This window comes from Oncorhynchus keta, unplaced genomic scaffold (genome assembly GCF_023373465.1).
Source record: "Oncorhynchus keta strain PuntledgeMale-10-30-2019 unplaced genomic scaffold, Oket_V2 Un_scaffold_2149_pilon_pilon, whole genome shotgun sequence".
NCBI lineage: Eukaryota > Metazoa > Chordata > Actinopteri > Salmoniformes > Salmonidae > Oncorhynchus > Oncorhynchus keta.
Window position 1 is genome coordinate 335,001 of NW_026290864.1, and position 5,000 is coordinate 340,000.

The following is a 5,000-nucleotide window of genomic DNA, read 5'->3' on the forward strand; positions in this document are numbered from 1 at the left end:
GTGGAATTTCACCCAGTAGGTATGGGAGTTTTTCAAAATTGGATATGTTTTCGAATTCTTTGTGGATCTGTGTGATCTGGGGAAATATGTCTCTCTAATATGGTCATACATTGGGCAGGAGGTTAGGAAGTGCAGCTCAGTTTCCACCTCATTTTGTGGGCAGTGAGCACATAGCCTGTCTTCTCTTGAGAGCCATGTCTGCCTACGGCGGCCTTTCTCAATAGCAAGGCTATGCTCACTGAGTCTGTACATAGTCAAAGCTTTCCTTAATTTTGGGTCAGTCACAGTGGTCAGGTATTCTGCCGCTGTGTACTCTCTGTGTAGGGCCAAATAGCATTCTAGTTTGCTCTGTTTTTTGTTAATTCTTTCCAATGTGTTAAGTAATTATCTTTTTGTTTTCTCATGATTTGGTTGGGTCTAATTGTGCTGTTGTCCTGGGGCTCTGTAGGGTGTGTTTGTGTTTGTGAACAGAGCCCCAGGACCAGTTTGCTTAGGGGACTCTTCTCCAGGTTCATCTCTCTGTTTGTGATGGCTTTGTTATGGAAGGTTTGTGAATCGCTTCCTTTTAGGTGGTTGTAGAATTTAATGGCTCTTTTCTGGATTTTGATAATTAGTGGGTATCGGCCTAATTCTGCTCTGCATGCATTATTTGGTGTTTTACGTTGTACACGGAGGATATTTTTGCAGAATTCTGCGTGCAGAGTCTCAATTTGGTGTTTGTCCCATTTTGTGAAGTCTTGGTTGGTGAGCGGACCCCAGACCTCACAACCATAAAGGGCAATGGGCTCTATGACTGATTCAAGTATTTTTAGCCAAATCCTAATTGGTATGTTGAAATTTATGTTTCTTTTGATGGCATAGAATGCCCTTCTTGCCTTGTCTCTCAGATCGTTCACACCTTTGTGGAAGTTACCTGTGGCGCTGATGTTTAGGCCAAGGTATGTATAGTTTTTGTGTGCTCTAGGGCAACAGTGTCGAGATGGAATTTGTATTTGTGGTCCTGGTGACTCGACCTTTTTGGAACACCATTATTTTGGTCTTACTGAGATTTACTGTCAGGGCCCAGGTCTGACAGAATCTGTGCATAAGATCTAGGTGCTGCTGTAGGCCCTCCTTGGTTGGTGACAGAAGCACCAGATCATCAGCAAACAGCAGACATTTGACTTCGGATTCTAGCAGGGGGAGGCCGGGTGCTGCAGACTTTTCTAGTGCCCGCGCCAGTTCGTTGATATATATGTTGAAGAGGGTGGGGCTTAAGCTGCATCCCTGTCTAACCCCACGACCCTGTGTGAAGAAATGTGTGTGTTTTTGCCAATTTTAACCGCACACTTGTTGTTTGTGTACATGGATTTTATAATGTCGTATGTTTTACCCCCAACACCACTTTCCATCAGTTTGTATAGCAGACCCTCATGCCAAATTGAGTCGAAGGCTTTTTGAAATCAACAAAGCATGAGAAGACTTTGCCTTTGTTTTGGTTTGTTTGGTTGTCAATTAAGGTGTGCAGGGTGAATACATGGTCTGTTGTACGGTAATTTGGTAAAAAGCCAATTTGACATTTGCTCAGTACATTGTTTTCATTGAGGAAATGTACGAGTCTGCTGTTAATAATAATGCAGAGGATTTTCCCAAGGTTACTGTTGACACATATTCCACGGTAGTTATTGGGGTCAAATTTGTCTCCACTTTTGTGGATTGGGGTGATCAGTCCTTGGTTCCAAATATTGGGGAAGATGCGAGAGCTAAGTATGATGTTAAAGAGTTTTAGTATAGCCAGTTGGAATTTGTTGTCTGTATATTTGATCATTTCATTGAGGATACCATCGACACCACAGGCCTTTTTGGGTTGGAGGGTTTTTATTTTGTCCTGTAACTCATTCAATGTAATTGGAGAATCCAGTGGGTTCTGGTAGTCTTTAATAGTTGATTCTAAGATCTGTAGTTGATCATGTATATGTTTTTGCTCTTTGTTCTTTGTTATAGAACCAAAAAGATTGGAGAAGTGGTTTACCCAGACATCTCCATTTTGGATAGATAATTCTTCGTGTTGTTGTTTGTTTAGTGTTTTCCAATTTTCCCAGAAGTGGTTAGAGTCTATGGATTCTTCAATTGCATTGAGCTGATTTCTGACATGCTGTTCCTTCTTTTTCCGTAGTGTGTTTCTGTATTGTTTTAGTGATTCACCATAGTGAAGGCGTAGACTCAGGTTTTCCGGGTCTCTATGTTTTTGGTTGGACAGGTTTCTCAATTTCTTTCTTAGATTTTTGCATTCCTCATCAAACCATTTGTCATTATTGTTAATTTTCTTCGGTTTTCTATTTGAGATTTTTAGATTTGATAGGGAAGCTGAGAGGTCAAATATACTGTTAAGATTTTCTACTGCCAAGTTTACACCTTCACTATTACAGTGGAACGTTTACCCAGGAAATTGTCTAAAAGGGATTGAATTTGTTGTTGCCTAATTGTTTTTGGTAGGTTTCCAAACTGCATTCCTTCCACCTATAGCATTTCTTAATGTTACTCAGTTCCTTTGGCTTTGATGCCTCGTGGTTGAGTATTGCTCTGTTTAAGTAGACTGTGATTTTGCTGTGGTCTGATAGGGGTGTTAGTGGACTGACTGTGAACGCTCTGAGAGATTCTGGGTTGAGGTCAGTGATAAAGTAGTCTACAGTACTACTGCCAAGAGATGAGCTATAGGTGTACCTACCATAGGAGTCCCCTAGAAGCCTACCGTTGACTATGTACATACCCAGCGTGCGACAGAGCTGCAGGAGTTGTGACCCGTTTTTGTTGGTTATGTTGTCATAGTTGTGCCTAGGGGGCATATGTGGGAGGGATGCTGTCACCTCCAGGCAGATGTTTGTCCCCCTGTGTGCTGAGGGTGTCAGGTTCTTGTCCGGTTCTGGCATTTAGGTCGCCACAGACTAGTACATGTCCCTGGGCCTGGAAATGATTGATTTCGCCCTCCAGGATGGAGAAGCTGTCTTCATTAAAATATGGGGATTCTAGTGGGGGATATAGGTAGCACACAGGAGGACATTTTTCTCTGTTAGGATAATTTCCTTTTGAATTTCTAGCCAAATGTAGAATGTTCCTGTTTTGATTAATTTAATGGAGTGAGTTAGGTCTGCTCTATACCAAATTAGCATACCCCCTGAGTCCCTTCCCTGTTTCACACCTGGTAGTTTGGTGGATGGGACTACCAGCTCTCTGTAACCTAGAGGGCAACCAGTGGGTCCGTCTCCTCTATACCAGGTTTCTTGCAGGATGACAATGTCTGTGTTACCGATTTCTTTGGTGAAGTCCGGGTTTCTGCTCTTTAGGCCAAAGGCAGATGACCTCAGGCCTTGGATATTCCAGGATGATATAGTGAAGGCTTTTTGTTCCATAGAATGTCCAATGTTGTTGGTCGTGTGGTTTGGCCTCAGGCCAGTAAGTGTGAGCAGAGCCTGCTGAGCATCTGGTACATGCTATTGGCTTGGGCGAGTGTGAGAGTGGGGGTTGGGACTGTTTGCCCGCTCACTACCTGGGCGTATGTGTGGCTTCCATGTTGAGGCCCTCTTTGCGGGGGTGGGGTGCATGGGGTGGGCAGGAGTGGCATAGGTCTGATCTGAGGGGGCCTAAATGGGGTGTGGGCATGGTTGACGTGGGGGGTGTTGATTGGTTGGGGTGGGGGTGTGGATGTGTCTGGGTGTACTGTGGTCTGGATGTAATTCCTCTTGGCGTGGGTCCTCTATGTGTAGGTCCAGGGGGGTCCTGCAGGTCTGGGAGGGTGTCTCGCTGGTCTGGGTGGAGAGTCTATTGATCTGTTGCTCCTGTGTGAAGTGTTGGGGATACGTTTGAGAGCGATGTCCTTTAGGGTCCTGGCAAAGGTGGGCACTGCTGCCTTGTAGAGGTGGACCTGGTCATAGAGGCTGTTCAAGTCCAGGGTGGAGTGGTGGGCCAGGAAAACATTTGGTTTTGAGGCACAGTCACGGGAAATACTTGCGTTTACCCGCTGTATTGTGGCAGGGTGGAAGTCTTTTCGTGGTAGCAGGGTGGAGATAACCACTTGTGCGTTGGGGAAAGTAGAAGAAGCCTTTTCAATCACTCTCTTCAGTGCTGTTGCCACCCTTTCCTGCTGTGCTCTCAGGTCGTTTGTGCCTGTGTGTATTATTATGTGGCTGGGTGAACCTAGTTGGTCCTCAGACAGAAGGTCGAGGGCACGCTGGGTGTTTGGACACCAGAGTTTAGACACACTATGTTTGGGAAAAAGTTTTTTTTCTTCTATATATTTCCCATTTGAGTCCATAAGTAGTACAATCTGTGTCTTGTGTTTGTCCTCAGTGGGTGTGAGGGGGTTGTCAGAAGGGCTATCAGGGTGGCTGACAGGGGGTGCTCGGAGGGGGTGAGAGCCGCTGGGCTTGTGGTTCTTCATTTGTCTGTTCTGCTGTGGTGTCGACTCTATGGTCAGGGTCTGGTGTGGACTGTTCTGCTGTGGTGTCGAAACTTTTGTCAGGTGCTGGGGTGGGCTGTTCTGCTGGCTTCTCTGTGGGGGTGGCCACCTCTCTAGTGGGTTGTTCTCTGTCACACGCCGTCCCCTCAACCTCTCCTCCGTCCCCCTCAACCTCTCCTCCGTCCCCCTCACCCTCTCCTCCATCCCCCTCAACCTCTCCTCCACCATCAGTCCGATCCTCTCCTCTAATGCTCTGTTCTTCTCCTGATTCTGCTCTTTCTCCTGTTGAAGTTGTCTCACCACAGTCCAGAGTGCAGATATGTCTCTGTCCACCTCCAGCTCTCCGGGTCTGGTTAAGGGGGTGTTGTTGTGCTGGACTGTTGTCTGGGTCTGTGCTGACTGAAGTGTAATCACCTGCTGTTCCAGCTCCACCTGTCTTACCTCCAGCTGGGTGAATTTGTCCTTCATTTCAATGAGGGAGTGGTAGTCCGTGCTGGGAGGTTGACTCTCCTCTCTCTCTCTCTCTCTCTCTCTCTCTCTCTCTCTCTCTCTCTCTCTCTCTTTC